Here is a 24602-nt window from a genome sequence, read left to right as displayed (position 1 = left end):
TGCTTAGCACATCCTGGAGCTGACATAGAGCATCTATTTATTGCTGTTCATTCTACCTCTTTTTAGTGATTCATTTGCATGTACTCTTCCCCTGTAAGCCCACGGGCTTTTTAAGGAAATGTCCATCCCTTATTCATCTCTTTGCCTCCAACTGTGCCTCACAGAACACTTTGTACATTGGTACCTGACAAACGTTTGCTGGCAGAGTAAATGAATCTAGTCACAGAAAATCTAGAGCAACACGGAAGTCTGCTGTGAGGCCCCAGATTCGGTTTAGAATCATCAAATACAGGTGAACATGAACCCTGATGTCACCGTGTAGAAATCTGCAGATGCCAAGAAGATGAAGAGGTACCTATGACCCCATGTGTTCAATGGTGATGAAAGAGAACTGTGAGCCAGCATTTCTGAGTCAGAGGGAAGTAATAGGCGTTCAGTGAAACTGTTCCATGGTCAAAAATATTTGGGAAATGCCAAATGAGATGTAACTAAGCAGGCTTCTTTGCTACAGTACTTATCAGGGCCTTTAATATGCTAATCTGAGTCATGAATATCTAACAGACTATATAATTTGCAATATATTCCAAGATTATTTGACTCTAAAACCTCCTTTTTTTAAAAAAGGAGGTTCTCAAGGCCTTGACCCATAGAAAATATTCTGAAAAATGCTGCTGGAAGCTGTTTCTCCACTATCAGTGTGTAGAAAGAATAGTCTTAGTGGAAATTCAACAATATAAGTTGTTCATCTAACCCAAGAGGGAAAGGGAGTAAACTATCATGAGCTTAAGGATCACTATCAATTTTCATTATATTCCTCTTCTTTCTTTGCCCTTCTGGTCCAAGGAACACATGCAAAGAGTCCTGGACAAAAAAATCATGGTTATGACTCCAAAACTGAAAAGATAGACCCCAAGGTCATCATTCCAGCCATTTTAGCTTTGCTTAATCCACGTGCATTCCATTCCACTCATCCGCGGACAGGACAGATGGGTGAAAGAGTCAGTGACTGAGCCATGGCCAAGTCACTGGCCACATGTAGAAATGATTGTATCTACACGAGCCAAATGGAACATTTCAGCAAATGCTCAACAGGATCAGGCTGAGAAGACCAATGGTCAAGCCTACACTCCTTATGACCTCAGAAATGGACAGTGTGACAGTCCAAAAGATCTCCCTTGTGGGAATTATCTGAGTAATGGGAGTCTATTATTTTAGCCCATCCAGCACCTATGCCCTCCTTTTTTGGTAACAATACACTTTTCTCCTGGGGCTTCACTCCTGCCCCACCCCATTGCATGCAGTCTTGATAGGCCTGTCGATGCAGACACTCCATGTTCCGTTGGCCCAAAGGATGGGTACTGCACCCAGGATAGCTCAGTGAGACCCTCTCCTACCCAGGAACCTTGAGGCTGGAGTAAAGTAATCCAAGTTTAAAAATGTGGGGCCTGATGTCCTCGTGAGCAGAGCCCCAGGGTACCGTTCCTGTTACCCAGATTGCATGCGTTGTTCTAGTCCCCTCCCTTCACACGACTCTGTTTTCCCTTTGATCCTGTGAGTGCACCCAACATCACGCCAATAAATCCCCAGAGTTTCTGTTGCTTTCAACCTCAGAACCGTGCCCAATACACTGAGCAAAACAATCTCCGCGAATTTCTACTTCACTCTACTGGAGAATCATGAAACCTAAAATCTGAAAGTAACCTTAAAGCTTCCCCAGTGGAGGACACTGCCATCTTGGACAGTCAGGCAACATAGCCAATATCCTTTCGGTTCGCTAGTGATGTCAGATTCCCCACCTGCCTGCAGACACAAGCTCCACTGCTCTGCTAGAAGGCTTAAATTGTGACTGTTTTTCTCCCCACCCCCCCATGCTAAAACTGGCCCCCCCTGCCACTGTCAAAGGCTGCCCAGGAGTGCATGCAGCCTTTAAATACTCCAGTGGGCTTGTGCATCCTCCCAAAACTTCACAGCCTGACCTTCATCACAACCCTCCAGTTCTGGGTTCAGAAGGCCCTGGGGCCCCAAGCGTGGAGTGCAGAAGTTCCCACTCCAGAGTCTTGTCAGAGACTCACCAGGGACCACCACACCAAGCCACTCTATTCTGAGTGTGGTCCTGGTATGTTTCATTCCATCTACAGAGGACGAGTTTATTCTGCAGAGAGATGTTTGGGGCACATTTGTAGTAGACAACGAGCAGTACTTCCTTATGTGCAGTACACAAAGTCAGCACATAAAACTTTGACCCAACTGCCAGTGTGTGCTTTAACATAAACAAACTCACCGCTGAAATGACCTCTCTGGGCCAGTCGAGTTTGCACCACGGAGTCACAGGCTGCAACAGTGGTATAAAAAGCAGACTGAAGTGATATTTGGTTCTTTGGGAAACAGCTAGGTCCCCAGTGCCTGGCACAGCACCATGCATACAGCAGACACTCAATGAAGAGATCAGCGCTAAAGACACAAGAGCACCACAGGCAGGACAGCCACAGCTCCCACCCCGAGGGAGCACCTCTGTGAACAGGTCACTTAGCTCTGCCTATGGCAGACCCACCATGCCCAGGGGAGGGCTGGGCTGACCTCTCTCTCTCTCAGTCATTCCTAAGAGGGGGCACGGGACCTCCAAGACACTGTAGCGTTTGAGATCCAGACACCCACACCAGCTGGTTCAAATTCCACCTCCACTACTCACTAGCTTAGGAACGTGTGTAAGTCCACCTCTTGATGCCTCGATTTCCTAATCTGAGAAATGAAAATCATTGTATTATAATACAGCAGGTTGCTGTAAAGATAAATGAGAAACCTACACAAGACACTTTAGTGCCTGCACTCTGTGTTAGCTCTTAACACCTAAAATGGTTTAGGCGGTGCCCAGATATAGCCTTAAATAACACTAAACCAAGAAATTATTTTGTTCTCAACTCTCTTTCACACTTGCTGATTATGTCATGAGAAAAGTCACACTCGAATGCTAATATGACTTCAACACATAATTAAAACTTGCTGTTCTTCCTTTTAACAAAAAGAAAGAAGGCCTCAGGCTCGAGTCTTCGGCAAGTGGAAGGACCTAGCTGAGATGCATAAAGTGATTTTGCCTTCCTTGTACTTACTGTTATTATTTAAGGGCAACTGACAATCGACGCTGGTTTTCTATTTCTGATAGTGATATAAGATATTAAACAGTGAGTAAATTCAAAGGAAAATATAAAGTAACAGTACAAGTGCCTGTACTTGCAAAGGGACTATGGAAAAATCATGAAGGGCAGACTCGAATGCCTCAGTGTGGAAAACACTGATGTGTGTTGTGCCCAGGGACTGCCCCGTGAAGGTGGCCAATGGCAAAGTCCTGTCCCCTGGGGAAGCCAGGACCTACAAGTGTCCCTGAAATAGAACTCAATATGACATGGCAGACGCTGCTGTCCTTGCAAGGTGTCCCCTTCTCCCAGGCACGGGCCCAGTCGGCTTAGGGGAGCTCCACGCAAGAGGGCAGAGACGTGGGACAGGCGATCGTCAGCATCCATTGCCACACCACAAGTCTCACTGAGAGAAAAGAAGCCTTCTCCTGTCCCCAGGGGAGAGTTGGGCAAACACCGACGCAGTTCCCAGGAAACCGGAGTCTCCGGCACTTCCCGCAGCTGAGGACGAGGCTGGAAGGAAGATGGCCCAGGCAGAAAAGGACCAGCTGGGCCTTCCCAAGTGGGTCTGCAAAGCGACTTGATGGCATCTCTTGGCGAATGGGACACTCAGCTCAGGCTACGATCCTGTGATTTCTCTTCGTTTTTGCTCATCTACCTGTGATGCTCATTGGAGGGGCGTCAGTAAAGAGGGCTCGCTTGCTTTTCAGACCGGCTGAGCTCCCTTTCCCTGTGCCTCACAGGCCGGGCTCGCCCACACCATGGACAGCCCTCATGGTCCCCCACCAGCCAGCAAACCAGGCCCGGGGCGTGCACAGGATGGCTCATGCAGAGGACTCTCACTACGCCTCCTGGCCCAACTGACACAGATGCCCAGCCCTTAGGGGCTCCTTGTCTCTTAGGTGAGAGAGTTATGGAAATCGATGGCTATGAAACAATAGCAGCTACCATTTTGTTATGGACTGAATGTCTGTGTTCCCCCAAAATTCACATGTTGAAATCCTAACCCCAAGTATGACGGTATTAGGTCAGGGGGCCTCCAGGAGGTGATTAGGTCATGAGGGTGGAGCCCCCATGATGGGATTAGTGCCCTTATAAAAGAGACCCCAGAGAGCTCTCTCACCTTCTTGCCACTATGTGAGGACACAGCAAGGAGACCACCATCTGCAATTTGGGAAGAGGGTCCTCACCAGCACTCAGGCCCACTGGCACCCTCATCTCAACGTCCAGCCTCCAGAACTGTGAGAAGTAAATTTCTGTTGTTGATACGCCGCCCGATCGACGGTACTTTGTTAGGCAGCCCAGACAGACTAAAACACACTCCCAAAGAGCCTGCTCTGTGTTGGGCTCTTATCTTCACAAAAACGTCCGCATTGTTTAGATGAAGGCACTCAGAGAGGCAAAATGACAAACAGCAAGGAAGCGACAGCCACTGCTCTGTGGGGCTCTGTGCCTCGAGGCCCACCCTCTTGCCACCCCTCACCCACTGCCCTGCAAGGAAATGTGTCTCTGATGGTGGTCCCCAAACGAGGTTAGGAAATCACAGATTTAATCCTATAGGGGGATGAGGGAAGGCTCCTCACAGAAGGTGATATTTGGACTGAGAACTGAAGGGCAAGGAAGGACTTTGCTGGCAAAACAAAATAAGCCAGACTATGTTCATTCACTCATTCCATGCTGTGTTTCAGGTACTAAAGCTGTGAACAGACACAACACTTTTTTCAGAGAATTTACATCCTGGGAGGGGAGACAGACAAAATACTATTAATCAATAAAGTTAGTGCAGCCTCGGCGACAGAGTGAGGCCCATAATTATTACTAAGTATGTGTGCTATGTAGACACACAAGGAACTGAAACAGAAAATACCAGGAAAACCCATTTTAAGATGGCTGGGGCGGGGGATCTTTCTGAGAGGTGACATTTCTGCTGAGGTGAAGGTGCTGTCCACGTCAGACAAAGGGAGGGGGTACTCCGGGCAGAGGGAGTGGCGTGTCAGAGCCCCTGCGGCTGGAAAGGGACCCGTGCGCTGACGGGCTGACAGACGAAGATGTCTGGAAGCAGCTGAGGCCGAGGAAAAGCATCTGTCGAGGGGACGCCGGACGCAGAGCTGGACGGCACAGGGCCTTGCAGGCGGTGAAAAGGAGTGCTATCCTACGTGCAGTGGAAAGCTCCTGAGGGGTTTTCGGCTTGGCAGTCACACAACCCAGTTTGCCCTCTGAGATCAGACCTCAGTTCCCTCATCTGTAAAATGGGGATAAATAGGGGAATTGCATGAAAAGTGCTGAGCGCCCTTCCTGTGTGAAAAATGGATGGAAGATATTCTCAAACATGAGCTTGCATCAGAATCACCTTGAGTGTCTGTGAAGACCGAGACTGCTGGGTCCCATCTCAAAGATTCCGATGCAGTAGGTCTGGGGGGAGGCCCAGGAATCTGCCTTTCTAACAAGTTCCCAGGTGGTGATGCTGCTGCTGCTGGCCCGGGGACCCCACTTCAAGGACCCTTGGACTCGAGAGAACAATAAGGAAGAGGGAGGTGCCGCTGAGAGGCAATTGCAATAGCTAAGAGTTAGTGGAGTGAAATGAGGCCCGCGAGATGGAGAAAAGTGGTCCAGAGTAGAACAGCTCTGTTTGGAGGAAGAATGGACAGGCCCGGCTGGTGGATTGGACGCTGGGAGCGAGGGACTGGGAGAAATCAGGCAGGACATTGCGAGGTTTCTGGGTTGAGCAGCTAGGCAGTGATGGTGGCATCTGCTGAAATGGGGACCCTTTAGGAGGAGCAGCATGGGAGGGAAGGGCTAGGACACACTATTTCTGAGATCTCCAAGCACCCAAAAGGCCACGGCAAGCAGGCAGGGGAGTTGCATGAGGGCAGAAATCACAGCTGTCTTGCTTTCCATTAGCTCTCCAGATCTCAGCCCAGGACCTCCTGGCACAGACTGAATATTCAGAAAACATTGGTGAACAAATGGAGGCTTGAGTAAATGACAGAGCCACAGGCTCTGGGGTACAGATGTGCTGCTCGTGCGAGGAGGCCGTGGTCACTCTGCCGAGGCTAGACCTCTGGATGAGCTGGACCACGAGCTCCATCACATCCCTCCGTGGCTCGTAGGCTGCGACGCAGGTGGGGAACACAACAAAGGACAGAGGTGAGCTGCCCACTTCATGGTAGGGCTCCTCCTCCAGAACTCAGAGATCTCACATCTGAGCCGGTCCTGGGTGGGTTTTGAGATGCAAAGGTTTGAACTGTGAGCTCAATGAGCACGAAGGCCAGAGGGATCTGGTTAACTCGGGCTTTTTATAAAATAAATCATGGGAAAATCAAGCTGTGCGACTCGAGGGAAATGAGGAGGGAGGGATGGGGAGACAGAGAGAGAGGAAACAGAGAACAGTACATAAAAATGGCTTAACCAGAGCTACCTACACACTAAGGATAAGGGGTCAGCCTCCAGAACTTGACCTCCCAGGCCAACCTTGACCTCTGAGTCCTTGCCACGTTTTGAGCAGGCATGACGGACCCTCGGCCTGCCCACTTACCAAGTTGTAAATTAAGAGGCTGTAATTCCATCCAGGGGCTCTGGTGACATCATAAACCACAGAACCACAAGCTCAATTCACCAGAAGCCCCAAGATGGAATTACACCCTTTTTTCCTAATCCAGGCAGCTCTGGTCACTGCTATTTTTTCATGATATAATAGAAGTGAGCAATATTTTAACCATTTGTGTGGGGCCTTTCTCCAACCCTAGGTCCCTCTCTCCCCGTCCTCTCTCCTTCTCCTCCCCCACCCACCCCACCGGGTGCCGTCCTGCTGGAGGTGCCCGTTAGGGATGCCCCGTCTCCAGGCCTGCTCCTCTCCGGTCTTTCCCCAGGTCTCTTCTGCTGTTCTGTCTCCTCTTACAACTAACAGTGCTCTCACTTCTACCTTGTTTGCTTTTCAAGAGAATCCCGGTCTCCTCTGGGTCTAAGGCAACATCCTGGAGAACAGACTCCATCGTCCGCCTGGAACGTGGTCCCCAAAGTGGCGTGAAAATGAAGTCATGCTTCAAAGGAATCAGGGAAGTTTACAGCTTGAAGGGGAATCTTTCTGCAAGCGAATGACAGCTTCTAGTATCCTTATTTTGGTTTTGAGTCCTCGTTTTCATAAACAGTTTTGCTAAACACAAAGTGTACCTGGGACTCAGATAACCTGTCACGCCTGCTTCCCCTCTGTAGGCCCAGAGCTGACACTTCAGTTCCCAGAGGAATCTCACCAGGGGGAAACCCACCAGAGGGGGCAAGAATAAAAACAGCTATCATCTGTTGAGTCCCCCCAGTGTCTCAGACACTGACACTATTGTTCATCCCTTTTACAGAGATGTTATTTTCCAAATTTTACAGAGAAGGGAAACTGAGGCTCAGAAATATGGAGCATTTTTCCCAATGTTCCAAAGCTACTAAGTAAAACCCTTGTATTTGACCCCAGTCTGTCTGTAAATATGTTTACTCTCCCCTCAAGTAAAACATTATGAGAATAAATGTTGCATGTCCCTCCAGAAGGACTTTAATGATTGATTTTCATGTAACATGATTTTTTTGTTAATTTCAGAAGGGATGAAAATTCTATATAATTTTAGCTTTCAGAGTTTAAAAAAAAAAACCACATCCCAATGTTCTGTATATTACAAAAAAAAAAGAAAACTAAGTAAATTGTTTCAAAAGGATTATGATTTCCCCCTAACAAAAAACAAAAAGAAAAACATCTTAACTCTACATCGATATCATATGGCAGAAATGAGGCGGACTGGCAACTTTTTCCATGAAGTGTCATCCGCAAGACACCAGTATTTGCGACGGCAGCTTACAGAAGAGCTCGTGTGCGCGTGTCTGTCCTCCCACGCTGTGTGAGGTGCGCCCGCAACCCCGGGCCTAGAGCAGACATTCCCTAATGGCAGGGCGGCGAGCTGCAGAGAATCAGCGCCTCCGGGCTTTGTAAATCCCAATGATGTTATGGTTTCAGAGAGGGCTCCTGGCCAAGCATCTCATGCGTAAGATCACGTCCGACCTCCTTTCAGAATGCCACTTGCAAACATTCAAGAACACAGCCATCTCAGAGGAGAGCTGGGTTACACCAACAACAACAGAAAAGACTTAGCATCCGTTATGCCTTCTTCAGGGAATGCATCTCTTTCCTTAACAAGCACGTGTTAAGGAAGATGCGTGAGGCAGTGACCTCGTTTTTTTCCTCTGGGATCAGGAACAATAAATAACATCTTCCTGAAGCATACAAATGTGGAAAGACCATCAGCAAATACGACACGAAGTTGCAAAGTAAAAGTGGATGCCACACTGAACAAGCAGGCATCGTGCTTCCAACTTCAGAGTGAGTTGACCAAATCTCCCGGTGATGGAGAACAATTTATTCATTCCCAACAACAAACATTTAATGACCAAATTAATCCCATATCGTCGTACTGCATGATGGAAAATCATGGTCATCTTCTAAATGTAGAAAAACAGTGAATGTGAAAATATCTCGTGAGTTTTCCACATAGACTAAACATCCAGGATCCCACGGGCTGTGCCGACACATGGATCTGCAGGCAGAGTCAGCCTGATCAGCTGCAGAGAAAGCACCAATCCTTCGTGGCCTGCACGCGAGGGCCCCGGCGAGGCAGTGGTTAAGAGGTTAAGAGGTTAAGTGGATAAGCCCACACTCTGGGGTCAGACTGCGTAGGTCCAAACGTGGCTGTGTGATCTTGGACAAGTTTGTTAATCTTATGTGCCTCAGTTTTCTTTTCTGTAAATGAGAGTAAGAGTACCCTATGTACCTTACAGCCTTGTGAGGATTAAACAAAGGAATACACATAAGGTGCTTAGAATAGTGCAGTGAACACTCAAAGATGAGAGATACCATGAGCTTTTTCTCCTCCATCACTATGCTCGTGCTGGCTAGAACTCTTGTCAGCAATACACAATCTGACTCCAGCTTAGCTCACACAACTGAAAGGTCCAAGGGAGTGCTGGCTTCAGGTGTGGCTTGATTCAGGGGCTCCAATGCATTGTCAGGCCCTGGTCTCTCTCACCTCTCCTTGCTCTGGCACGGCTCCATTCCCAGACAAGCTATCCCCTCGTGGTGGCAAGATGGCTGCACCAATGTCAGCCTATATCCTCCTAGGTTCAAATCCAGCAAGGAAGGACACAAAACAGGTCGCAGTGGGTCCTGCACAAATTCAGCAATTCAGTTGAACCACCGCCTGTGATTTCCCTCATTACTGACAAGGTTGAGCATGTTTTCATACGTTTATTGGCATTTATAGCATTAAAGGATGTTAACCTCATCATTCTATTTCAAAGGTTTTGCATTCATTGTGAACAAAATGAGAGGAGGGTGTAATTTCTTTCAAGTAAGCTGGTTTACTCTAAGGGCTGTTCCCAGGTCTGCCAAAACTAGAGCTACCTCCCTTTTCGGCATAAGCCCTTCACTCCTGTCACTCTGCTACAGCTTTCTATTAAAACGGTAGCTCCAACATGGCCATGCTCAACCCCCCCGAAACCATGGCAACACCCGAGCCTCTTCAGCTCACATACTCTTCACTCCTCAAGTCCTCACTCTTGGGGCTGCTACTTTCCTCCAGGCACCACAGAGAAAGCCTGGCTTTTGCTGTTCCCATTTCCTTTGGCCTCATGTTAGATCAAGTTCCTACTCTTTTCCAAATACTCAGTGCAAACATGCTTCTTCAGCCACCCGCACCTCCATCTCTCAGCACAAAAAGCCCTGGAAGAAGTGACGTATCAAGCAATCACAAACTTTCTGAGCACCATGGTTCCAAGAAGTTTGCCATCTAATGCCCCTGAGGAGCTGGGAGCCTAGATTCTGCCCACCAACACACTCGGTGCTTTTTTGTTCAGCTTCCAAGCTGGGTTTGGCCCAGGTATGGGCTGCTTTCTTTAAGAACTTGACTCAGATGTCACCTGAATCTCCAAAACTGGCTCGTGCCTTTAACAGTGCTGAGCTGAGCTGCTCGGCTTTCCCCTCGACACCTTCCCCACCAAACTGGGGGCTCCTGGAGGGTCCCTAAGTGCCTACCCCTAACCCAGCGGCCAACTCAGAGTGTGAGTCCAGCACATGTTGGCTGACTGAGTGCTACGTCCATCTGCACCCGAGAGCTCTGCAGTGCCTCCTGCAGCGTGGTGTCCATCCTAGCGGCTCAAAGTACCACCCAGTAAGAAGCAAGAAGACGTGTCTGGGCTTTCTTTCTCTTCTTCCTCTTTTACTATCTTCTGTGCCACCGAACATGGCCAAAAATAGGATAAGACTGCTAGCATTGTAGTTGTAGATTTGGGAAGTGGCCTTATGACATGCAAAGTGCTGAAGGGAAAAGGGATGAAATAAGGGTGTATGTATCAGTCAGGGTGGGCTAGGTTTTGCTGCAGTAACAAAAAATCTCTAAATCCCAGTGACTTTTAACAAAAAAAGTTTATTTCTTGCTCATGCTCCATGACCATTGCAGGTAGTAAGGGTGCTCAGGCTAACAGAGCAGCCACCATCTCCAATGCAGTCAGCAGTCAGCATCCCAATGGGATAAGAGCAACTAAATGACACACATACATCACTCTTATTCCACAACTCAATGGAGGCCAGAACTAGGCCCTATTCAGCAATCTGGAGACCAGAAAGAACAATCCTACCCAGCGGTGGGAGGGGCAGAACTGGAAATATTTGGTGAGCAGCACTCATGAGATTCATGACAGGTAAGTTCTGGGCCTTGTCTTGGTGGAAGGGGGAATCAAATGTAGAGGGGAATTAAAATGGTGCCATGATACGGAAGTGGGCAGAAGGTGGGGTGAAGGGAGGCTGGGGGTGCACCAAACAGGGCCCCCTGCATGTGTGATTAGGATGCTGAACCTCAGGTTACACTGTTGCTTAAATATGCAGAATTTCAGACTACACCCCAGATGGGACTGAATTAGAATCTGCACTTTAACAAGACCTCCAAGCAATGTGTATGCACACTGAAGTTTGAAAAGTTCTGATATGTACAACAAATGAGAGTATTTTAGGTAGTCTAAGTACATCTTTTTATTTTAATAATTATTTATGTTATTCTTTAGATACTGATACTGTTTTTTCCATTTATAGAAGTGGTATCAGATATAACAATTTATTTCATTAAAAGTCAATTTAAAGAAAAATATTAAGTAAATTATAGTACAGGTAAGACACCAATATGGGACAGATTGTTAACAATGGTACATAAACGTTTGAAATTTGGAAAACTCTGCCCCACTGAAGATGCTCCCAGCTCCCCATTTTCTCCATCCCATTCCCTGGCCTCACCGACTCTGTGTCTGTTTGCAGAGTCACCTGTGACCAGCCTCCTGCAGTTGCCATGTAGCAAGGGACAGTACGAGGACACACAGGAGCCTGCACGTGGAGAGGGTATGACCATTCAAGTTCAAACCATCTGGCGGGTGAGAGGAGGGCATTTATTTTGCGCTATCAGGCCTAGTAAGTGCTGGGAAACGGGGTCACCCAGCTAATCCCTCCCTTTTCCAGTTACTGTGTACACATGTACATGGACAGCCTCAAAATCCTCTCTGTCAAAGCTTATCAAACTAAAATTGAAAATCCCAAATGAGAGCAATGGTGAACGTTCCATCATTAGCTTTCATTTGAAGCTGGTCTGTTAGAGACAGTACCTTTCTGAGTCCTCAACGGTGGGTGATGCCAGCCTCATAAGGTGATGCCTTGCTTATTACCCGTCACGTGGTGGGCAGAATAATGATCCCCCCAAACTGTCTACGTTCTAATCCCCATAACCTGTGAATATGTTATGTCATGTGGCAAAAGGGACTTTGTGGGTGTGATTAAGTTAAGGATCTTGAGATGGGAGGGTTACCCTGGACTATCCAGGGGGCCCCAATATAAACACAAGGGGCCTTATGAGAGAAAGGCAAGAGGCTCAGAGGCAGACAGGAGATGTGACAGTGGAAGCAGAGGTTGGAGTAATGCCCTTTGAAGATAGAGGAAGGGCCACTAGCCAAGGCATGCGGGCGGCCTCTGGAAGCTGGAAAAGGCGAGGAAATGGGTTTTCCCCTAGAGCCTCCTGAAGGAACACAGCCTTGATGACACCGTGATTCGAGCCTCACTTTGGACTTCTGGTCTCCAAACTACAGGAGAATCAGTCTGTGTTGTTTCAAGCCACGAAGTTTGTGGTCATTTGTTACAGCAGCTAATACACTAATATACCCAATACCCACTGCACGGGGAGGGGTCGTAGATGCTGATTCCAGCAGCCCATGGGGGCAACCACAGAGCCACCCTCTAAGACTCCCCCCAGGTGGTTACTATGCATGAGTCTCATTGACCCAAACATAATAACCTGTGCAGTGAGTGCTCCTCACAAGAAAAATTTATTTTAGTCCCTATGTGAGTTTTAATGCTATCGATGCCATCTGGGTGATGGACAAGCTGGACCAAAAGATGTCTCCTTTTCAAAGACCCTGTTAGCATAAAACAACCATTTAAATCACTCCCACGGTGATGTCCAATCATGAGCAGCTCCGTCTGGGTCATGGGAAGGGGACTCACCTCCCTGTCCCAATTCTAGGTAGGATTCTGTGCTTTTAGGGGGAAGGATGCATGGTGGCTTCCTACTCTCTCTCCCAATTCTCCCAATCCTATTTTGGACTTACTTTTCAATTTTTAACAATGTTTTTTGTGTTTTACCCATGGACCCAGAGGCTAAAGGGCATCCGTTTCCTGATTTCCAACAATGGTATGAGACCCACATCAAATAAACTCACACGTCTTATTTTTGTTTCTTAAGTATAACAAGCAAAACATTGGGCGGGGGCCTTTTCCACACAGAAAGTGGAGTTTGGTTTCCCACTCTGTCCTCCTCAGGTGTCTGACCTTGAGCAAGTCGAAAGACCACTCGGAGCCTTGTTTCTCACCTATGAAACAGGTGTGATAATTCCAACTTCGAAGGGTTGTTGTGAGGATTAAATTGTTAAATGATATGATTGATGTAGGGGAAGCACCTTGTTCAATAGCCACTCAACAAATAGTAGCCACTGGGACACTTTTCTGCTAAATTAAATGTAGTGACCTCGCAATTGTTATTAGAGTTTTGACTGAAGAGATAGGACATTGTTACTACATCTTTTTCTCCTGGATTCCTGGGCAGAGGCTAAAACAGTATTTTCTTACTGTGCCACCTGCCCTCCCTGGCTTTGTACACCACTGTGGGCACTGCTGGCTGAGTCTCCACCATCCACTCCTCCTTTCTCCATCCCAACAGAATCGGCTTTCTGGTTTCCGCCCCTCTCCTGAGGAGCCCCTGTGTCCCCAAGTGTCTGAGTCTGCCCCCACCCCAGAAAGAGGCCTGATCGGCCTAAGGGATTTCCAGTGATTGGTTCAGGAATGTGGACTGGAGCTAGGCAGTACCTGGTGTTGCAGTGATTGGGTCAGGGTGGGTATGTAGCCTAACCTGGACTGACTGAAATAAAAGTATTGAGTGTGTTACATCTCATTACATCTCTCTCCTGGAGGTAACGGGCATGAAAGCCTATTTGCTGCAAGCTACCAAATGCCACAAGGAAGGAAGCCAGCCCAAAGTGCAGAGTAGGCATGTGGAGGAAGGCTGAGCCCAGATGCCACAGATAGTACCCTGATCATGCCACACCTGAAGCTATCCCACCTCTGGGCTCCCTGTTACATGAGATAGTGCATCTTCTGATTGTTCAAATCAGTTGCACCAGCGTCAAGCTAGAAGACTGTCCATGAAGAAAGTTTTTCCTGTATGTACGTGAGCATGTGCTGTACAAAACGCTACTCCCCATATTATTCTCAAGCTTACAAAGCTCCCTTTCAGGGATCAGGGCAGGGCTGAAAACCACAAGGCCAGGGGAGTTTAAGGAAGAGATCTAGACCAAGGATCATGCTTTCTCTTCACCAGGTAAGAAGCCCATTGAAGATGAGATGATGATTAACCCTGGGAGAGTTTCCACGGGGGGTGAAGTGAAACACGGACTTTCTGATTTCTGCCAGGACCCCACTCCCCTCTGAGAGGCAGCATGGCGCCATGGGATGAATCGTTCAGAATCTGAACTCCAGTCCAGTTCTCGATTCTGACTCGCCCACTCCCTGGCTGTGTAGCTTTGGACAAGTCACACCAATCTCTCCAATTTACCATTTATTGAATGTCTCTGAATGTCTCCTACATGCTGAGCACTGTTCTAGCTGCTTTCTGTGTATTAGCTCACTTAATCCCCATGCCCACAAGGTGGCTACATTTCACTAATGGGGAAACAGGCTCAGAGAGATGAATAACTCACCCACAGTCACAGAGCAGCAAGCAGTGGTGCTAGGATTTGAACCCAGACACCAGAGATATCTGGTCAACCCCAACCACCACCCTATACTGCCTCTAAGCTTTGGGGAATCAGGGCTGGCGGACCACACCCAAGCAGGAAGCTGAGGGTGAGTGGCATAGAATCTCCAATACCCAGTGCCCCTCCATTCCTTTATTTTTGACTCACTTCCACATGCATCCCCAAAACTGCGAAAATGTGTTTTCAGATTTCCATTTCACATGAACATTTGCAAGGGGCCTCCTAAGTCAGGCATGGCAGAGAGCTGAGCTTCCTTCCCTGCAGTTGTACTTCCCAATTCTTTTAACACCATTAAGCAAGACCTAGACACACTTACATTAAATAAGGTCTAGATATAAGAATAGAGAACTCTTCCTGAAAACCACCAGGCAAGGCCTAGAGACCAAGCTCTTTCTTTAGAGGCTCTGGATTCCACACATCTCATGTGCCTGGTTAATTCCAACCACAGTCCTTCTCTCCAATTCTGAGCTGGCCACAATCTGCCAGCCCCACGCTGCAGATCAGCAAAGAGGCCAGCCCCAGCTGATCATCACCTCCAACTGAAAAACAAGACCATGGAAATGCCGGGCCCACCTCTGCCAGCTCCCAAACATGTCTTCATCCAACAAACAGGATGAATGACAGAGGGTCTGCCCACCTCACACTGTTCATGGAGGACCGAGGAGATTGCATATGCAAAAACACCTGTAGACTATAAAGAATTCCACAAATATAGTAGTCACATGATTAGTAGCAATCATTTTAATGTCAGTAAAAATACCAATAAAAAGTCCACCAGATTTGCATGAGACAGCAGATTACAACGGTCAAAATACAGCTTCTAGGGTCCACAGAGTTGGGTCTCTGACACCAGCTGCTTTGGTCTGAATGTTTGTGTTCCCCAAAATTCATATATTAAAATTCTAGTCCCCAAGGCGATGATATTAGGGGGTCAGGTGTTTGGGAGGCAATTAGGACATGAGGGCAGAGCCCTCATGATTAGGATTAGTGTCCTTATAAAAGAGACTCCAGAAAGCCAGCCAGCTTCTTCTGCCACGTGAGGGCACAACTGGAAAACCCCATTTGTGAGCCAGAAAGCGGGTGCTCATCATTCACTGAATTTGCTTGCCCTGGATCTTGAAATTCCAGCCTCCAGAACCATCAGAAATCCATTTCTGTTGTTTATAAGCTGCCCAGTTTATGGTATTTTGTTATTACAGTAGCCCAAATAAGCTAAGACACCTACTGTGTGGTATTGGGACCTTACTTAGGCTTAGAGGCTCAGCCTCCTTGTCTGAAAACATGGAAACAATGATGTTGATACCGTGGTTGTGAAAATCCATTTGGACTTACAGTGCTGTGACAAACATCTTTTTTGTCTAAGCAGTCATCAGTCACTCCCCCTGTTCCAAAAGTAGCTCCTGGATTTCCCTCTGATGGAAGTCCCAAGTATCTTCAGTCTTAGTGGGGTTGCTAGTCAAGGAGTCCTGGCCTTGCCAAGAATGCCCCAAAATCCAAGCCACGCCATAGCCTCTCTGCCAGGAATCTGAATCCTGCGATCTGAAGACAGGAAACAGCTGGAGTTGAAGAGGTTGTGGTTAGTCCTGCTGTCGAGAGCCCTGGACTATCTGATGTCCACCGGCAGGTCTGGTTCCTCTGCTTTCCCTACAGTTCTGTGAGCTCCCCTGCAGCCTTCTGAGACTACCCATCTTTGCTTGTTGGCAGAGTGCATTTCTGTCATTAACCTCCTAAGCACTCCAATAAACTGATCCAAGGGCTTAGCACAAGAGCTTACCTGGTACATAATACACATGCAACGAATGCTAGGTCTAGTACAGCAGACGGAATGACACTCTTGGGGGACCCCAAGTCTGTTCATTGCACCCCCAGCCTCCCCTCTGCCACCTTTCTGCCCACCTCCATATAACTGGTGCCCCTTCTACTTCCCTTCTACATTTTATTGCCCCTCCACAAGGACAAGGCCAGAACTTTCCTACCACGGCTCTCGTGAGTACTACTCGCCAAGTATTTCCAGTTCCCCTCTCCTTCCAAACCAGGGTAGGAATGTATTTTCTGGTTCCCTTATGGTTGGGTGAGGCCTACTTCTGAGCCATGAGTTGTGAGCAAAAGTGACATGTGTCATTTAATTGCCAGTGCATGAACCCCTGAGCTCTTATGCCCTCTGAGACGCTGACTGACCACGTTCGAGACGGTGACTGCTCCATCAGCCTGGGTACCCCTACCACCCCACGATGGGCATGTAGCACGAGTGGGAAACAAACCTTTGTTGTTAAAAGCCACTGGGATTTAAGGACTGTTTGTTACCACAGCAAAACCCAGCCTGACCTGACTAATACATACACCCCAGTTTCACCCATTTTTACCATCAGCATTTTGCATGTTGGAAGCCCAAGAAAAGTGTTTGCTAAACTGTTTATTTAACTCCCCAAGTCCACAACCACCATGCTAGCATACTATTTTTGGCCATATTCAGTGGTACAGAATACAGCAAAAGAGTGAGAAGACAAAGAAAACTTGATCACGTATCCTGGCTTCTTACTTTTTTGTCTCTATAGCAAGCATTTCCCCCTTTTTTGGTAATAGTACCCTGACTTTCTTGGGGAGATCCACTATTCCCCAACTGTGGGTCCATGTGGTTTCACTGAGCCTGCTCCCACCTCCAATTCCAAGGGTGGGGCCCACGTAGTAATTCTTCTAACCCTCTTCAAAGGCCTACGCTGTCCACGCTGGCTTGGGTTCCCAGTCACCCTCTGCTATGAAGTTTCATTTTGACGGATTGTACGAGCCTGCTGAGGGTGGGTGAAGTTTGATCCAGCCCTCCATGGAACAAATGTTTTCTCAGATAACTTGGTTGGCTGATGTGGACTCGTCCGGATAGACAGCAATTTCTTACACCTGTGGTAACACCGCCTCTCAGGATCGAAGCGTAGTGGAGAATGCAGCAAAAAAGAACTAAGAAATGTGGGCTCTCATCGCAATTCTGCCACCATACTAGTCCACTGGCCTCCTCTGAGGACCAGTGAGAGGAACCCAGTTCAAACAACTTTTGCAAAATAGAAAATAAAAGCCTTTCCAAAAATGTCATCAAGAAGAAACGCTCTCCCTTCGTGACAGCACACTGCTGTCTCTATGCTGGCTGTCTTCTCAGATCTGCTCTCCCCAGGTGGCCGCAGAGACGACCACCAGCAGGTCCAGGCTTACATTCCAGCAGCTTAGCAACCCCAGGAGAAAGGAAGCCCCTTTTCCAACAATTCCATCAAAAATCCCAGAATGGAATCTTACTGGCCTGGTGTCAGTCACAGGCTGGGGAGACGCGAGTACTCGGACTGACCAGGACTGGGACACATGCCCCACCCTGGAGCTGGAGGTGGGAGCAGGCTCAATGAAACCACATGGACTGACAGTTGGGGAGAGTGGGTCTCCCCAAGAAAATCAGGGCACTATTGCCAAAAAGGGGAGAAACGCTTGCTAGAGAGACAAAAACAATTGTGGGCCACTCCAGCCACCCACCTCCTCCCAGCAGCAACTGCAGCAACTCTTTTTTTTTTTATTTCAGAATATTATGGGGTTACAAACAATTTGGTTGCATATAATGCCTTTGCGTCGCCCAAGCCAGGGCTACAAGTGTGCCCTTCCCCCATACAGTGCGCTCCGCATCCATTAGTTGTGAGTTTACCCGTCCCCACCACCCCCCTGCCACCTGACCGGCATCCAGTGAATATTACTTCCATGTGAGCATCTTAGTGTTGATCAGTTAGTACCAATTGGATGGCAAGTACCTGTGGTGCTTGTTTTTCCATTCTTGTGATACCTCCCTTCAAAGGATGGGCTCCAGCTCTACCCAGGATAATATAAGAGGTGCTAGTTCACCACTGTTTCTTGTAGTTGAGTAGTATTCCATGGTATACATATTCCACATTTATTAATCCACTCATGTATTGATGGACACTCAGGTTGTTTCCACATCTTTGCTACTGTGAAATGTGCTGCCATAAACATTCGAATGCAGATGTCTTTATTATAGAATGTCTTTTTTTTCTTTGGATAGATGCATAGTAGTGGGATTGCCAGATCAAATGGTATTTCTATTTTTAGCTCTTTGAGATATCTCCAAATTACTTTCCACGGGGGCTGTACTAATTTGCAGTCCCACTAGCAGTGTAAGAGTGTTCCAATCTCTCCACATCCACATCAGCATTTGCTGTTTTGGGACTCTTTGATAAAGGCCATTCTCACTGGAGTTAGGTGGTATCTCATTGTGGTTTTGATTTGCATTTCCCTGATGATTAGAGATGTTGAGCATTTTTTTATCTGTTTGCTGGCCATTAGTCTGTCTTCTTTTGAAAAGTTTCTGTTCATGTCCTTTGCCCATTTATTGATGGGGTTGTTTGATTTTTTTCATGTTAATTTTCTTAAGTTCTATATAGATTCTTGTTATCATCCCTTTATTGGATGTGTAAAATGCAAGTATTTTCTCCCATTCTGTAGGTTGTCTTTTTGCTCTAATGATAGTTTCCTGGGCTGTGCAGAAGCTTTTTAATTTGATCAGGTCCCATTTATTTATTTTTGTTGTTGCCGTGATTGCCTTTGGGGTCTCCATAAATTCTTTGCCTAGGCCAATGTCTATAAGAGTTTTCCCAACACTTTCTTCTAGAATTCTTAAGGTTTCATGCCTTAGGTTTAAGTCTGTTATCCACCGTGAGTTGATTTTTATGAGAGGTGAGAGGTGTGGATCCAGTTTCAATCTTCTCATGTGGCTATTCAGTTTCCCCAGCACCATTTCTTTTTTTTTTTTTTTTTTTTTTGAGACAGAGTCGCACTCTGTTGCCCTGGCTAGAGTGAGTGCCGTGGCGTCAGCCTAGCTCACAGCAACCTCAAACTCCTGGGCTCAAGTGATCCTACTGCCACAGCCTCCCGAGTAGCTGGGACTACAGGCATGCGCCACCATGCCCGGCTAATTTTTTCTATATATTTTTAGTTGTCCAACTAATTTCTTTCTAATTTTAGTAGAGGCGGGGTCTCGCTCTTGCTCAGGCTGGTCTCGAATTCCTGAGCTTAAACAATCTGCCCACCTCGGCCTCCCAGAGAGCTAGGATTACAGGCGTGAGCCACCGCGCCCGGCCCCCAGCACCATTTCTTAAGTCAAAGTCTTCATCAAGCTCAAAGAGAGGACTCGAATGCCCTACAATGCTACGTCCTTTTAATGCAAAGTGACACTGACAATCTTCCCTAAGATGTGAGAAGTTAGGAATTCAAAGAGAGTAACAGTAAAGAGTTGCTCAAAGCAAATGCAGGCCACCCTGGCAAAGGGGAATCTGCCCAAAGCCGACTAGCTAACAATTTAAAAGGAAAAGTCTACAGGGATCATGCTTACAAAAAGTTTCAAAATATGAATAGAATTATTTAAAAATCAGAATTTAATGTCCTCAAATATTTTTGTCAACATCAAGTCTTTTTATGATAAGACTGGATATTGGGCAGTGCTATCTTGTGATTTGGTTTTAAGAAATTACACATACATGCACACCAAAAAAAATAACATTTGATTCTTACTTTGTATGTTCCAAAAGTTAGTGCACAGTTACCATTATAACCTGAATCTCCTTACATATAAGGTACATTTTTCCCAACTAAATGGATGTGAAGGGTAATCTTGTTGAGGTCTTGATCTGAATTTCCCAGACCCTCATGCTACTGAGCAAAAAATCAGAAGTTATCTGGCTTCTTGCACTTCTTCTTCTGAGAAATATCTGTTCATGTCTTTCACCCATTTTTCTGTTTTCTTTTCTTATTGACCAATCCTTTGGTGTGTGTATTGCAAAGATCTTCTCCTGCTAAGTTCTCATTTCAATTGAATGAAGACAGCTTTTAATTTACCAAGTATCAATCAAGGGTTTTTTTGTTTGGTTTGGTTTGGTTTTTTGGTTTTTGGTTTGTGTGTTTGTTTGCATGTTTGTTTTAGATTTGATAAGAAACATTAGCCCCTATTTTAAGAGGATTTACTTTAAGGGTTCCCTGTACCAACTGTGTTTAGATAACCAGGAACTTCTGGAATTCAAAATCAACACAGTATAAGATGCTGATAAGTTTTACGCTGACTTTTTTCTGTCAGTATTCCTAATCAGTACCAGAAAATAACCCAATATGTTTTCTTGGGGTGGGCCTGATCAGATATACTTAACAGGGTTAGTGTTTCCTTCACATTATATTGCTTGTCTGAAAATTGATGCCTCTGTCAAAGACTTTCAGGCTACTTTAAGTTCCTTGTTGGAAATTAGAAAACACTCAAGTTGTATCACTGTTGCACTTAGAAAACATCAATTAGGATAGCCATTTTTTAAGAGATATCTGCAAGAAACCAATCTTTTCATATTAGTCTCCAGTGTAGAACAGAACATATTATCTTTATGAAAATTCTATGTGTGTTGGATTTCATTCACCACTATACACTTTTTAAAAAATATTATTTATACATCTGGAAGAAAAACAAAGTTAGACCCCTACCTCACACCATATAAAAAATAAATTCATGATGGAGTAAAGTTTAAATGGAAAAATAAAATAGTATAAGAAGAAAATACAAGACATTTTTATAAGGTCTACAGGAAACCTTCCTAGTAAATAAGCATAAAAGTCAGGAACCTTAAAGGAAGGAGATCCAACAACATAGCATTTTTAATTTTTTGGGGTGCAAGCATCTTAATCAGCCCTTAATCAGTCCTTAATAAGCAATAAGGACATTTACTGCCCCCCAAAAAAGTAGGATAGATCCTGAATGGTTTAATTTGTTTTTTACTGTGCCATTGAAGACCCAGGCTCTATCTTGCTACTCTGCCATCCTTAGCTCTTTGGCTTTTGGCCTTGGGCTCATCCCAAGATACTGTAAATACTCAATGATGTCCAGAGGCAAAAGAAGGACAGACAGCTCTCTTTGGCTCCCTTTTTAAGAGTGTAAAACTGTCTCATAAACTTCCCTTCTCTGAAACCTCCAGACTTTCCTTCACATCTCATTGGCCATAATTCCATCACAGCTTACGTCTAAACCACATAACTAGTAGGAGGAGAGAGACGACCCCCTTGGCTAAACTAATCAAGGTTCACCCTCTGGGGCTAGGAAGAAGCCCATCCCCCATGCCCCTGAAGCTGATGGCTGACCCTGTTAGCAAGGAAAACGGGGAAGGCTGCAGGGTAAGCAACCCCTAGTACCTACCATGGACAACAAAAACTCCCCTCCTCAACATCAACAAACAATTACTGAGTTTAGAATATGTGCCCAGCTGACCTCTCGAAGTTCAAGGCCAGTATAAGAGTCAGCAAACTTTTTCTGTGAAAGGCCAGGTGATAAATGTTTTAGGCTTTGAGGGTCATTTGTTCTCCTGTACAACTACTCAACCCTGATACTGTAGCTCAAAAGTAGCCATAGACAATATGTAAACAAATGGGCATACCCATCTTCCAATAAAACTTTATAAAAATAAGTAGCAAGCCAAATTTTGACCCAAGAGCTGCAGTCTATGCATCCCTGGTCTGGTGGAAAGATAAGCAAGTAGGCTGAGTATGGTGGCTCATGCCTGTAATCTCAGCACTTTGGGAGGCTGTGGAGAGAGGATCACTTGAGGCCAGGAGTTCAAGACCAGCCTGGACAAAAAATAAGAAAAATTAGCCAGGCGTGGTGGCACGCATCTGTGATCCCAGCTACTTGGAAGGCTGAGCAGGAGCATCACTTGAGCCCAGGAGTTCAAGGCTGCAGTGAGCTATGATAACACCACTGAACTCTACCCTGGGTGATAGAGCAAGACACTGTCTCTAAAACACAGAAATAAAAACACATACAGATCAATATCTCATATTGGCTATAAACATGTTTTGTCTGGCACACCCAGGGTTTAAACAGGACACGCGCTTTCCAATCTACCACAGTCCCTGCTATTCCCTACCTTCTTATGCCATGCTACTTTTCACATTTACTGTCATGATTTCTGGGTAAAAGTAAAGGCTATTTCACCCAGAGTTCTAGGTAACATCTACTTGCTTATTTATAGCATCTGTAGAGACAGATTTTTTTGCACATAAACTTCAGTAACAAATACCATGTAATGAAACTGTTTCCCTGTGATCCTTGGTATACTTTGGGACTACAGACACACACACACACTACATTTAGCTAAATTATTTGGGCACTGGTTTTCCAGGCATGCAGTCCAGAGGAGCCCTGTGCTCATTCTTGCTCGGGAGTGATCAACAGCAGTCCCTGTGGACCAGCTCCGTGGTAACCCAACCTCTGCATTCTGCTGACGAGCCGCACTCGGTGGTTTATGAGCTCAGTGGAATCCCTCAATAGAATTATACCCTTTTATTGAGTCCTGAACCATATATTATCATGAATACTAAACCAGTTCAAATGGGCCATCCCCTCTGCCTTAACATTAGACAAAGCCTCGAGCAATTACCCTTCTCTTCAGAGAACGCGCTTTCTTTGGCGTTGAACCGGCTGACACCGTGTGTGCCTGGGCCCTTCCGCACTCTGTCTCCAGGCTCCACTCTAGGCTGACCCTGCCTTGCATGGGTGTCTGGGGTCATTTGGACAAGGACCAAGGGGAAGTTGAATGTATCCCTTTCTATAAGGAAAGGATTAGCAAAGAAAAGTTAAAATGTGGGCTCAAGGTCAGAAGGAATGGTTACACCCTTGCAAAGCGCAGCAGCCTCAGGCAATGTCAAGTACAAAAGAAGCACAATTTCTACCCAATTTCTACCCGAAATGAGCCAAGTACTATACCTAAGGCTCTGCAGAAGACGATGCTTTTTTTTTGCTTCTTTTTTTAAGAGACAGTGTCTCACTCTCTGTTGTCTGGGCTGAAGTACAGTGGCACGATCATAGCTCACTAAAGCTTTGAACTCCTAGGCCCAAGCAAGTCTTCCACCTCAGCCTCCCAAGTAGCTAGGACTACAGGCATGCACCACCATACCCAGCTAATTTTTTAACATGTGTGTGTGTGTGTGTGTGTGTGAGAGAGAGAGAGAGAGAGACAGAGAGACAGAGAGACAGAGAGACAGAGAGACAGAGAGACAGAGAGAGAGATAGGATCTCCCTACATCATCCAGGCTGGTCGGCTGGTCTCCAACTCCTGGTCTCTCCCTTGGCCTCCCAAAGTGCTGGGATTACAGGTGTGAGCCCCCGCACCCGGCCTTTCTTAAATGATTCTAAACAAGGAGACATGCTATCTATTTTCATTCATTCAGCAAACATTCAGCATCCGCTGAGTCTGATATGCTGCGGATACACGAGGGAAGGGAAAGGACCCAGATCTGACGGTGGGATGCGATGTCGAAGGGGAGCTGCGGGCAGACAGCAAACAGGATACGAAGAATCATCATAAGTGACATGAAGGAAAAGAACAGGGCGCTGTGTGCATTAGTTTGCTGTAGCTTCTGCAACAAATTGGATGCCTTAAAACAAATGAGTCTCTCGCCGTTCTGTGGGCCAGGAGTCCAGAGCTGAGCTGTCAGCAGGGCCACGCTCCCTCCAAAGGCTCTCGGGAAGGATCCGTCCTTCTCTCTCCTGGCTTCTGGGGGCTGCAGGTGTTCCTCGGCTTGTGTCGCGTCTCTCCAGCCTCTGCCTCCAACTCCACATGGCCCTCTCTGCTCCCCTCGCGTTTCTCCTCTGTGTGTCTCTGCAAGGACTTTTGTCATTGGATTTAGAGCCCACTCGGATAATCCAGGATGATCTCATCTTGAGATCCTTAAGTTAATTAAAACTACGAAGACCCTTTCTCCTGGATAAGGTCACGTTCACAGATTCCAGGATGTGGGTATATCTTTTTGGGAGCTACCATTCGATCCTCCACACTGTAAGAGATAATAATGGGGTAACTTACTTTAGATTGGGGGGTCAGGAAAGGCCTCTGAGGAGGTGATTTAAGCCACAACTTGGAGGAGGAGGAGGATCGGCCCATGCGGAGCAGGAGAGAACTGGGCAGAGAAAGAAAGAGCATTGCTGACCCAGGGCAGTCTGTGCAATGACCCGGAACGCAGCTGAGTTTATAGTACCCCGAGACTGAAAGAAGGAAGGCCAGTGTGGTCAGCAGAGTGAGCAAA

Source organism: Propithecus coquereli, unplaced genomic scaffold (assembly GCF_000956105.1).
Source record: "Propithecus coquereli isolate 6110/MARCELLA unplaced genomic scaffold, Pcoq_1.0 Scaffold301, whole genome shotgun sequence".
In the NCBI taxonomy this organism is placed as follows: domain Eukaryota; kingdom Metazoa; phylum Chordata; class Mammalia; order Primates; family Indriidae; genus Propithecus; species Propithecus coquereli.
This window is presented reverse-complemented; position numbering follows the sequence as displayed.